This window comes from Hippocampus zosterae, chromosome 17 (assembly GCF_025434085.1).
Source record: "Hippocampus zosterae strain Florida chromosome 17, ASM2543408v3, whole genome shotgun sequence".
NCBI classification, from domain to species: Eukaryota; Metazoa; Chordata; class Actinopteri; order Syngnathiformes; family Syngnathidae; genus Hippocampus; species Hippocampus zosterae.
In genome coordinates this window covers 15,720,028-15,733,079 of record NC_067467.1, presented here as the reverse complement: position 1 = coordinate 15,733,079, position 13,052 = coordinate 15,720,028, and the positions used below count along the sequence as shown (strand labels likewise).

The window sequence follows — 13,052 nt, the reverse complement described above, 5'->3', positions numbered from 1 at the left end:
ACAAGCAACATGTCAGATTGGTGTTACAGCGTTTATTGGAGAATCGGCTCTTCGTCAAGGCAGAGAAATGTGAATCCATGTACCTGTCATCTCTTTTCTGGGGTTTATTATTGAACAGGGCAAGTTAAGAGCAGACCCCAACAAGACGCAGGCAGTAACGAACTGGCCGATTCCAACTACCCGGAAGGAATAACAGCGCTTTTTGGGGTTTGCCAACTTCTATAGACGTTTCATTCGCGGTTACAGCCAAAAGGTGCTCCCGTTGACCCGATTGATGTCCGTTAAAGTCCCTTTCAGATGGGACCCGGCTGCGGACGCGGCATTTAAGACCCTGAAGGCGGCATTTACCAGTCCCCCCGTATTGCAACATCCTGACCCTGATTTCCCGTTCGTTGTAGAGGTGGACGCCTCGGATTCAGGGGTGGGGGCGGTGCTGTCCCAGCGTTCCCCGGTCGACCAGAGGCTGCACCCCTGCGCCTTTTTCTCTCGTCGACTCAGTGCTGCCGAATCAAACTACGACGTGGGCAACCGTGAACTGCTGGCCGTAGTCGCCGCCTTACAGGAATTGCGACACTGGCTCGAGGGGGCGAGGGAGCCCTTCACCGTGTACACAGACCATAAGAACCTTGAATACCTCCGCTCCGCCAAACGACTGAACGCCCGTCAGCCCCGGTGGGCCCTGTTCCTCACCCGGTTTGACTTCATCCTCACCTACTCCCCAGGGTCCAAAAACACCAAGCCCGACGGCCTTTCCCGTCTCCACGACCCCGCAGAAAGGGACCGGACTCCGGAGGCCTTTCTCCCGGCCCAGTGCATCGTGGGGGCGTTGAGATGGGAGATTGAGCAGCGGATCCAAGCAGCTCTGGATGGGGTCCAAGTTCCGGCGGAATGTCCCACGGGGAAGCTGTTCGTGCCCCCACCGCTACGTTCGGAGGTGTTGCAGTGGGGGCACGGGTCCAAGGTGGTATGCCATCCTGGGGTGAACCGGACTGTGCAACTCATTACCCAGCGGTTCTGGTGGCCGGAGCTCCGGAAGGATGTGGTGGATTACATCAGTGCCTGCTCCTCCTGCGCTTGCGGCAAGTCCTCACGTCGGCCCCCGGCGGGGCTGCTCCAGCCGTTGCCCATCCCTCCTCGACATTGGTCCCACATCGCCCTGGACTTCGTTACGGGCCTTCCTCCATCCCGTGGGCGGATCGTCGTCCTCACGATCGTGGACCAATTTTCCAAGGCCGCCCATTTTGTGCCTCTGTCCAGGTTGCCATCTGCGCTGGAGACCACCGACCTCCTTGTCAAGCACGTCTTCTGTCTCCATGGCATCCCGATGGACATTGTCTCGGACCGGGGGCCCCAGTTCGTGTCCCGCGTCTGGAAGCGGTTCTGCCGGTCCCTCGGGGCAACGGCAAGTCTGTCCTCGGGATATCACCCCCAATCCAATGGTCAAGCTGAACGTGCCAACCAGGATCTGGGGGCGGCCCTCTGCTGTGTGTGTCTCCACCGTCCCTCCTCCTGGGCCGACCACTTACCTTGAGTGGAGTACGCGCACAACACCCTCGTCTCTTCAGCCACTGGTAGGTCCCCCTTCATGTCAGCCTACGGGTACCAGCCGCCGCTGTTCCCGTCCCAGGAGGGACAAGTGGAGGTCCCTTCGGTGCAGCACCACCTCAAATGGGCCCATCGCGTGTAGAAGGAGGCCCGGGCTGCACTATCCCGCACGGCGACCCGGAACCGGCAGATCGCGGATCGTCGTCGGCGCCCGGCACCTACATACGTGGTGGGACAAAAGGTGTGGCTGGCAACGAGGGACCTTCGCCTGGCCGGCACGTCTGCTAAGCTGGGGCCCCGATTCACCGGACCTTTCGAGGTCGAGTCCGTCATCAGCCCCGTCGCGGTCAAGCTCCAGCTACCGGCCTCCATGAGGGTTCACCCCGTTTTCCACGTCTCCCTGCTCAAACCAGTGACCTCCAGTCCCTTGGGTCCTTCTCCCACTCCGCCCCCTCCTCCGCGGGTCGTCGATGGTGACCCGATGTACACGGTTCGAGCCATCCTGGACTCTCGGCGCAGTGGAAGGGGGTTTCAGTATCTGGTCGACTGGGAGGGCTACGGGCCGGAGGTCCGGCAATGGGTCCCCCGCTCCTGGATCCTTGATCCGTCCCTTCTGCGCGACTTCCACGCTGCTCATCCGTCCAAACCGGGTAGTCCGCCGGGAGGCGTCCGTTGAGGGGGGGGTACTGTCACGTCACGGGGTTGCCAGCAGGGGGCGGGCTTTCTGCCGTTTACACAGCTGTCACCTATTAGGGAGTAATTGCTCAGTCTTTATTTGGACGCTCTGGCAGTCTACTGCCGGAGAATTCCACGCCGCGCCAAATTTCTCTCGCCCAATTCCTACTTGCATTTATTCATTGCCTCTTAGCCTTGTGGCTGTTATTACGCGTCGTTGTTCCTCTTGCAAGTGAAACTTATATTCATTGTTCTAATCTGACCCTCCTTGCCATCTTTTTCCACAAGCGTTTTCAGTTGTCCTTTTATTTTATCCCTGGTCCCTATTTTGACCAGCGCTTTTTGTTATTCTCCCGTTCGGGTTATTTTGTGTTCGTTATTAAAGACTCCTTTTGTTATCTGACAAAATCTCTTTTTGTGTCTGCTATTTCGGGGATCCACTTCCTTATTTTGTTGTGCACGGAGCAATCATTCTATCGCTTCGGGCACAACGTGACATAAATAAAACGGCGCTTGAATCGGATTTTACCGATACCCACCAATGCATCGTGATGAATCTCGATTCCACCCGTCAATCGCGTCGTACCCAGTGAATGAACCAATGCACTCGCATCGCGCACGTGCGCATCAATATATCGATTAATATCGATTATTTTCCACACCCTTAATGTATATGTATATGTATATGTTTTTTTTTTTTCCAAGATGGTGCCCGAGTAGGCAGCCTTCGATAAGTGCTCTTCAAGAGCCTTGCTTTTTTGTTCTTTTTTGCTGTTTTTGTCTTTTGTTTTGAAACCATGGTCTTCAGTCGGAAAAGGGTGGAGTGCCCCCTCCGGGTCGGGGAGGAGATCTTGCCCCAAGTGGAGGAGTTCAAGTATCTTGGCGTCTTGTTCACGAGTGGGGGCAAGGGGGAGCGTGAGATCGACAGGCGGATCGGTGCAGCGTCTGCTGTGATGCGGACGTTGTATCGGTCTGTCGTGGTGAAGAAGGAGCTGAGCAAAGGGCGAAGCTCTCAATTTACCGGTCGATCTACGTCCCAACCCTCATCTATGGTCACGAGCTATGGGTCGTGACCGAAAGAACGAGATCCCGGATACAAGCGGCCGAAATGAGTTTTCTCCGCAGGGTGTCCGGGCTCTCCCTTAGAGATAAGGTGAGAAGCTCGGTCATCCGGGAGGGGCTCAGAGTCGAGCCGCTTCTCCTCCACATTGAGAGGAGCCAGATGAGGTGGCTTGGGCATCTGATTCGGATGCCTCCTGAGCGCCTCCCTGGTGAGGTGTTCCGGGCATGTCCCACCGGGAGGAGACCCCGGGGAAGACCCAGGACACGCTGGAGAGACTATGTCACCCAGCTGGCCTGGGAACCTCTCGGGATCCCCCGGGGAGAGCTGGAAGAAGTAGCTAGGGAGAGGGAAGTCTGGGCTTCCCTGCTAAAGCTGTTGTCCCCGCGACCCGGCCCCGGATAAGCGGTAGATGATGGATGGATGGATGGTCTTTTGTTTTGTCACATTTTGTTTGTTGTTTCATTCTGTGGACCTGTTATGGACTGTTTTCAGCGCTTTTTGGCCACGACATTTGTCAAAGGAGCAGTATCTGTGCTTGGTGGTTGCGCCTTCTCGGCAGCACGCCTGTACCAGCACAGATTTTGATTGGGAGGAATGTCAGACCGGGGGCGCTTGTGTTTTTTGCGCCAGTAATGGGCAGCATTTTTCACAACCCCGATTTGTTCAGTGGCTATGTCAGCGCTGTTGGACAGTTGGCGTTGGTGCGGCTGGATGGATGGCCGCTGAAGTTGAGGATGAGGAGAGAGGAGCGTTGGCGAAGAGCGCCGATGCCTATTTGGAACCGTGAGTCGCCGCTTGGAATTGAAATGGATTTCCATGGGACAGGAGAAGTGAACCAATCTCTTTTTTCATCAATGGATGCTACAGTTTCTTGTTGACTTTGAAACTTAGCTTGTAGCCGACATGTGCACATTTTGAGCATGACGTCTCTGATCCACTGGTTAAAGGACACTTTGATTCTCTCCTCTTTCATCTCAAACTGCTTCAAACAACAAAGCGTGTGACGGAAAAGTGGTTAGGACTGCACGACTGTCCGTGTTTTATGTTATGTGTTGTGTTTATTATTTTACTTTATGTTAACTGTTTTGTAAAGCGCTTTGTTACAGCTGCCGCTGTTGTGAAAGCGCTATATAAATCAGCATGTATTGTATTGTATTGTATTGTATGTGTACGTGTGTGTGTGTGTGTGCGTGTGTGTGTGTGTGTGTGTGTGTGTGTGTGTGTGTGTGTGTGTGTGTGTGTGTGTGTGTGTGTGTGTGTGTGTGTGTGTGTGTGTGCGTGCGGGCTGTGTGAACTGAGTTGGCTGAGGCGACAAGTGTGAACCTGCCTTCAGGACAAGAGATAGAGTCCTGGTATCAGGTAATTGCTGGCACCCTCCTGCACATTGAGGAAATAATTACGGTGGCAATTGTGCATCAGGTCTCTGCATTGCAATGCTTCACTGGGTTTGTGTGTGTGTGCAGTGTATCTACCTGATGTTGAATTTTGTCTTTCCTCACAGTGGTGCACAACATATGCGTCTCCTCTTAACAATTTACCATCAATAAGAATAAAACAGTCCATCACATAAATCTCAAAGGCACACAATCAAACCCAATGAGTGGAGGGAGGTGTCCCAATAAAATAAAAGCACAACCCTACTAATCTGTGATTTTGACTAGAATTTAAAATCTCGCAATTACAATAGAAACTGTTGGATTAAAAAAATCTAACATTAAAATTAATCTAATATTAAATACATTCTTCATAGTCAAAGGTAAAGTTCTTAACAACAGTGTCAATGTAGACATTGGTATTTTATCACATACATTTCCTTTACATTGCAAACATTGCATTGTCCAATTGACTCTACTGACAAAAAACACTCTTTATATATATATATATATATATATATATATATATATATTAAAATTAATCTAATATTAAATACATTCTTCATAGTCAAAGGTAAAGTTCTTAACAACAGTGTCAATGTAGACATTGGTATTTTATCACATACATTGCATTGTCCAATTGACTCTACTGACAAAAAACACTCTTTATATATATATATATATATATATATATATATATATATATAATATATATATATTAGAGCTGTCAAACGATTAAAATATTTAATCTAATTAAAAATGCAACTGTCATAATTAACTCAATTGAACTAAAAAATTAATTGTGATTACTCACACATTTTTTATCATTTCTGAATTTCCTTTTACATTTTTTGTCCTATTTCTCCCCATTTTAATGCTCTCATCAACATGGAATCATGAATCAATTTCTATGTGCCACTCGTTGTATGAGCGTGAAGGATCTTGCCCAAGGACCCACACTGGATGGTGTTATGTGCTCATTTTTGCCCCAAGCGGGATTTGAACCACCGTCTCCCGTATGCCAAACCGATGCCTTACCAACTATATATACATATATATCTTTCTATATTCTATATCTATTTATATATCTTTCGGTCGGTCGGTGAAGGCCCTCGTTATCGAGGAATGCGGCCCCCAGGACAGGGCGACGGCTCCTGGTGCTTGTGTCTCCGATGACTGGAGGCCCAGTCTTCCCCGAAAACCCCGCCCGCAGGATTGACAGAAGTGGGTTGGGGGGCCGGGCGGTTGCAGGGCCCTCTCCTTCCTCCGAACTCGTCGGTCCTCCTCTACAGCGACGCGTCGAGTCTCGAAGACCCGGACCCCGCCCCGCACAGCCCCACGCCAGGCCACCCGATCCGCGGCCAGGTCAGCCCACTGTGCCGGGGGAATCCGGCACCGCTGAAGATGACCCTTTAGCTGGTCTTTGAATTGTCTTTTTGGGGCTCCACGGGGACGGGTGCCCTCCAGCAACTCCGCGTAGAGGAGCTGCTTCGGGAGACGATTGTCGCTCATCCGCTGCACGTGGCCGGCCCACCGCAGTTGGGCCAAGGTGATCATGGCCTCGATACTCGTGAGGCCAGCCCGGGTGAGGATCTCATTATTAGTCAATCTCTCCTCCCAGGAAACGTTGAGGAGAGATCGGAGTCATCCTTGGTGGAACCTCTCGAGCCTCTTGATGCTGCTCCGATAGAGGGTCCAACATTCAGCGCCATAGAGAAGGGTCGGGAGGACGACAGACTTATACACCATGACCTTCGTGTTGGTGGAAATGGCGTGATTCCTGAAGACCCAACGACCAAGGCGTCCAAAGGCTGTGTGGGCTGCCTGGATACGGTGAGTGAGGTCCTCCGTGAGGCCGGCGTCCTGCTGGATAATGCTACCCAGGTAAGGGAACGCCGAGACCTGCTCGATGGGTTCGTCGTCTATGGTGATTTGGGGTGGATGATGGTTCAGATGGAGGGTCTTTGTCTTTTTGGTGTTGACGGAGAGGCCAAAGGTCCTGTATGCCGCGGCAAAGCCATCCGCGATGAGCTGGAGGCCCCCGGAGGAGTTGGAGACCGCAGCATTGTCATCAGCGTACTGGAGTTCGCTGACGGTCGTGAGCATGGTCCCCCGCTTGCTCCTCAAACGGCTGAGGTTCAAGAGTGACCCTTCAGTTTGGTAGCGTAGAGTGATTCCGTGCTCCTGGACAGGGGTGACGTGGTGGATGAGCGCGGCGATGTAGAGGCAGAACAACGCCGGCGCCACCGTGCAGCCCTGTTTGACACCGGTCCGAACCGGGAATGGGGGAGTCATTTCGCCCTGAGTCAGGACGCAACCCTTCATGCCGTCGTGAAACATCCGGATGCGGGATATGAATTTGGGGGGGCAGCCTTGACATTCCAGCACTTTCCAGAGTGCTGTTCGGGGCACAGAATCAAACGCTTTGGCCAGATCATAAAAGATGGCGTGGAACTCCCTCCGCTGCTCCCGGCACTTCTCCAGGAGCTGCCTGGCGCAGAACACCATGTCCGCGGTTCCCCTGCCTGGACGGAAGCCCGCCTGGAACTCCGGAAGAACCCGCTCAGCGAGACAGGTGAGTCGGTCGGCCAGTATACGACAGATGAGTTTTCCAGCAGTTGACAGCAGGGAAATTCCACGATAGTTTCCACAGTCGAGTTTGTCGCCCTTCTTGAATATCGTGACGATGACGGAGTCCTTCAGTTCTCCAGGCACCGTCTACTCGACCCAGCATTGAAGGATGAAGGTGTGGAGGCGGGTGAGGAGAGGTGCACCCCCAGCTTGTAAAAGTTCTACGGGGATGTCGTCAACTCCAGCAGCTTTGTTCTTCTTCATCCTCCTCAGGGCTCCGGAGATCTCCCGGAGAGTCGGCAGCTCCGTCATCCAGTGTTGCACAGGGAGCTGGGGGACAGGATCGAGGAAGCCGTCTGCTGCGCATGTCGGACGGTTCAGGAGCTCCATGAAATGCTCCTTCCATCGCTGGTGAGTATCCTCCTTTTCCTGCAGGATTGTGCCATCCTTTGCCTTCACAGCCATTGGAGGACTGTGAGCCGGACTGATGATCTTCCTCGTAGCTTCGAAGAAGGATCTGGTATCGTAACGGTCAGCGAAACTCTGCATTTGGTGGGCAAAGTTGACCCACCATTGATTTTGGATCCTCCGGATCTCTCTCTGTGCTTCACTCTTGGCCGCCCGGTAGACTTCTTCAAGTCTCTTGGAGGAAACACAGTTCTGCCATGCAATGCGAGCCTCTCTCTTTCTTGAAATCAGTGGCTCAATTTCTTCCAGGTTTTCGGCAAACCAATCGGGATTTCTCCTCTTCTGGATACAGAGGACCTCTTCCGCGGATTTGGTGAGCGCAGTTTTCAAGTCCTCCCAGTCTGAGTGGACAGTGGCAGGAAGGGTCCGAGGTTGAGTGTCCAGTTTGCCCGCGAGGGACGTCTGGTACTGTTCGAGGACTTCGGGATTCCTCAGCAGCCCAACATTGAAACATATCCTCTTGGGGGTCTTCTTCCTTCTTTTCGCAGGCGCGATCTTTAGCCTAAGTCTTGAGGCTACCAGCCTGTGATCGGACCATCCGTCATCCATGGAGCGGATTGCCCTCGTGACCATGACGTCCGCTCGGTCGCAGATGCGGGTAAGGACGTAATCGATCAGGTGCCAGTGGCCGGATCTTGGATGTTGCCAGGTGGTCTTGGGCTTGTTGGCCATCCGAAACAGTGTGTTGGTTATTACCATTTCCGTCTCTGCGCAGAGTAGTTCTCCATTTTCGTTACAGTTGCCAACGCCTTCCTTCCCCAGAATCCCTCCCCAAAGCCCGCGCGTTGAAATCCACCAGAACCAAGAGCTTATCCCGGGGGTTGACGCGGAGGATCAGGCCACGCAGCGCGGCATAGAAGGACTCCTTCGCCTCCTCCGAGGCGTCCAGGGTAGGTGCATAGGCGCTGATGATCACAAGGGATTGGGATTGACATAGAGGTAGAGTGATGGACATGAGTTCTTACGGGGATGATGTTGTGATCCCTAACCAGATGTGACTTAATGCAGAACCCTACACCGTGAATTCTTCTCTCCTCCACAGCTCGTCCGCTCCAGAAGAAGGTGTACCCGTGCCGAGGCTCCTCGATCTGCCCGGCACCAGGGAGACGGGTCTCGGAGAGGGCAACAACGTCCAGGCCGAGCTTCTGAATCTCAAGGGCGATGAGGGCAGTCCTGCGCTCCGGTCTATTTGCTCTTGCGTTGTCCATCAGGGTTCGTACATTCCAAGCGCCGATTTCAAGGAAAGCAGTCCGGTTATTGTATTTGTATTTGTTTTGCCCGCATGAAGGATGAATCTGCTGGAGGCGGGTCTCCAGCCGATCGGTGGCGGTGATGGGCGTGTTTAGGCCGCCTTCTTTTATTGGCCCTTCCTCGGATTGAGGGGGGCAGCGCTACGACTAAAGAGTCCTGCTCCGCCACCGTGGTCGCTGCCTCTCCCCTGCACCATCACCAGTTCGCAAGGGGCGCGACCGTCGTGCCACGGCCGCCGACGTGTGGTTGTGGAACTAGGGATGTGGGCCCTCATCTGAGCCGGTCCCCGACGCCCCGCGCCATCGCCGCCGGACTTCTTGAGGTGAAAGGGATCGGGAGAAGGGGGACACGGGTTGAGGGGGCAGGAGGGGGAGGGGGGAGAAATCGCCATCCTGGGGGCTATGTAGCGTGAGAGAGGGGGACGGGTCGCAACCCCGCCCCCGCACTTCGACCCCGTGGCCAGGGTCCACGGCAGCGCGGTGGCCGACGGTGGTGGTCCAGGGGGTCTGCCGGGCCCTGTGTTTTATTTTGAAGGGTAGGCATTCCTTCATAACCCAAGGTGGATGGTCGGCTTGGGGATCCGGTCCGCCGTCTTGCTAGGCGCTTAACGCCAGGACTGCGGTGATTTGTATACCGCCGGATGCGATCCCGCGGGATTTTACTGACCCGAAGGTCATTACCACTTCACACCAACTCTCCAGTGACGGAAAGTCCCGTCAATTCGGCGTGGAGGCTCCCTTACGGACTTCACTGCAATCCACTAGGAATTGGCGACGGTTTGATCCGCACCTTTGAGCCTACGGATCGCAGATCTTTTGCGAAGTATATATATCTTTATATATAAATATATATAAGAGAGTGTTCGAATCGGGTTCGAATCCCGCTTGGGGCAAAAAATGAGCACATACTGTAACACCATCCAGTGTGGGTCCTTGGGCAAGATCCTTCACGCAAATGCCTACCTCAGACAATGATAAGAGACAATAAAATGAATGACATGCCGGCTCAGACGTCGCCTGGCCAAACAAGGTCTGCGTCAGGTGCTGGAACCAGAGCACCTTGATGAAAAATGGGCTATTGGAACAAAGCAGAGATGGGCGAGATGCGATAACATGACTCTGTTGGAATGCTATTACTCAAGCAACCCTAGTCAGAGGGGTTACATGCAGAGAATGTGGGCTAAATGGTTACTTCGAAACCCACAGTCACGGTTGACCACGAAACAACTAGTAGCTCAGTGTTCCAAAATCCACAAACGGCAACTGTTATCACAACTTGAGATTGATGAGGTACAACACAGGTTCCATGGTGATGGGCCCCAGGCTGCCAGATCAGAGGAGGAGTTCATACCAGAGATTGGGAGGCAAGCCCCAATGGATGCAGATGATGAGATTGGGAGGCCAGCCCCAATGAATGAAATGCTGAGCGAGGCAGCAACTGACCTGAAAGCTACGATCATGGCGAGAATGAAAGCTGTGCAACCTAGAAACCGATTACACACTGCTATGTGAACGACCACCTGAAAGTCTCATGGAAAGTGTGAATGCAGCACTGAGGGCGATCCCTACCGTAACGATCACGGAAACCAATGAGCTGATACACGCTTCAGCATCAGTGATCCTTGAGATGCTTGGCTATAAGAGCAACCATGGAAGACATGAGATACATTACCCACCATGGAAAGATGGTGGGTAATGTGGGTAATGGATCTTGGAGGCTAAGATCAAGGCGGCTCGGAAAGATGTGAGTCAATTACCGGAGGCCCAGAGAGGTGCGATGAAAAGGCCAATACCCGAGAGGTACATCCAGATGACCATACCAGAAGCACTCGAAACTACCAAACAAGGCTCCAAGCCTTGTCCAGCCGCCTAAAGTGGTACACGAAAGAGAATGAGGCCAGATGAATAAACAGGCTGTTCGCAACACAACCTGCAAAAGTGTACGCTCAGTGGCAGGGTCCTAACAACAGAGCTGACCCACCAAGACTGTAAACTGAAATGTACCAGAAAGGCATATGGGAGAAGGAGGTTCACATCACAATGGCTGGTGAATAACCTGTCTCTCCACAACATGGAAGCTCATGTCAGGCATCGTTGCGGCTAAGATAAGTGGACACATGGATCAATACATGAGCGAAGCACAGAAAGGCATTGGTAGAGATACCAGAGGAGCCAAACATCAGCTCCTGGTTGACAGAACAGTCGCACAAGACTGCAGGCCCCGACGTACCAACCTGTGCACAGCCTGCATTGATTACAAGAAAGCCTATGACTCGTTGCCACATAAAATAAATCACTGAATGCTTGGAGTTGTATAAGGTGAACAGGACCCTAAGAGCCTTTGTTGCAAACTTAATGAGGATGTGGAAAACCACACTTGAAGCCAATGGCAAGCCACTTACCCCAGTGTCCATCAAATGTGGCATATACCAAGGTGATGCACTCTCCCCACTGCTGTTCTGCATAGGACTGAACCTCCTAAGCCAAGTAATCACCAAGACAGGCTATGGATACCGCCTCAGAAATGGAGCTACAATCAGTCACCTCCTCTACATGGATGACATAAAGCTGTATGCTAAGAGCGAAAGGTACATAGACTCCCTGATCCACACAACCAGGATCTACAGAAGCGACATCGGGATGTCATTCGGCCGTGAGAAATGTAGTCGGATGGTGACTAAGAGAGGAAAGGTAGTCTGCACTGAAGGGGTCTCACTCCTAGCAGACATTGAGGACAACTACAAGTACCTCGGTATACCACAAGCCAATGGCAACCTTGAACTGACTGGCCACAAGGAAAGTGGCTACGGCCAAATACCTCTAGCGAGTGAGGTAAGTCCTCAGAAACCAGCTCAATGGCAAGAATAAGACAATAAGAACAAGACGGGCAATAAACAGCTATGCCCTACCAGTGATCAGATACCAGGAATAATGCAGGAATAATAAATTCAGACCACGGACGTTAAGACCCAAAAGCTCCTAACCATGCATGGAGGGTTCCATCCCAAATCAACATGTCAACTCCCCAGAAGAAGGCTGTCGCCGGAATGTAGCCCTGCACCTCTGCACTGTGAGTTGGGCGTGATAACCAGTCGACTACCGTGTCGTCCTGTACTGTAATATGATCACTTATATTGGACAGTGCAGTATTGTACTTCTTCCCTGACACCAAAGAGTGGGACATCAGTTTTCACCACTGAGTGATTGTCAAAAAAGCAAAAGTCAAAATACTGGACAATCGTTTCTTTCACACTGCCACACTCGGCCTGGGTTCAAGAAGGAAAGGCGTGACAGAATGTTCAGTGATAAGGCATCAGTGGGGGTAGCAGCAGAGTCAGATCGTTGTATAAATAGCACTACCAGAATAGTATAGCAACTTATCCGAAGTGCATCGCCGTTACGGAATGCCGGAACACTATTGAAACTAACACTCTGGGTGGCTTTGTTATGAATACAGGCAAAGCAGCGTGATGGTGGAGTCATTTCTTCAAAATTACGCAATGTGCTCCTACAATTGTCAGGTATTTCTGCATCAGACTTGGGGGTGCATGCATGCCAAATATTTTTTTACAACCTCTGTTCTAATGCCACAAAGGTGTCTTATTTTACTGTACTATATTTTAAAGACCTACTGGCAATTCATGAGAAATGGGTTTTAATCTACTCGCAGTTAAACGTACTTCAAGTAGTTCTAGTCAATCCTGGAATGGTAAAAATATATTATGAACAGAAAAAAAAACATTCAAAGGCAGCCCGGTAGTCGGCTGGTTCGCGCATTGCCGTCACATTGCAGAGGTTTGCACACAGGCCTTCCTGTGTGGAGTTTGCATGTTCTCCCAGTGTCTGCGTAGGTTTTCTCAAGGTACTCCGGTTTCCTCCCGCATCCCAAAAACATGCGTGGCAGGTTAATGGAATACCGTATTTTCACGACTATTTGACGCACCGTACGGTTGGGCGTAGTCTCATTAATGGGTGACATTTCTGTATTTTACACATAGACAGACCGCACTGTACCAATGGGCGGAGTTTTACAGTGGTAAAACATACGCCAGCTTAAACATACGGCATGCATGCGCGCACGCTAACACGTTAGCTTGAAGCATACGG

General features: G+C 51.9%; 1 protein-coding gene and 1 long non-coding RNA gene across 3 annotated transcripts in view; both read right to left on the bottom strand.

Moving 5' to 3' along the window:
* septin12 (septin 12) overlaps positions 1-13,052 on the bottom strand; it is a 174,755-nt gene that overhangs the window by 125,723 nt on the left and 35,980 nt on the right. The gene's annotated exons all lie outside the window — the stretch shown is intronic.
* LOC127590298 (uncharacterized) overlaps positions 1-13,052 on the bottom strand; it is a 53,102-nt gene that overhangs the window by 5,152 nt on the left and 34,898 nt on the right. The window contains exon 2 of the long non-coding RNA XR_007959583.1: positions 3,254-3,584. This is a non-coding gene — a long non-coding RNA (uncharacterized LOC127590298). The remainder of the gene's footprint in view (positions 1-3,253; positions 3,585-13,052) is intronic.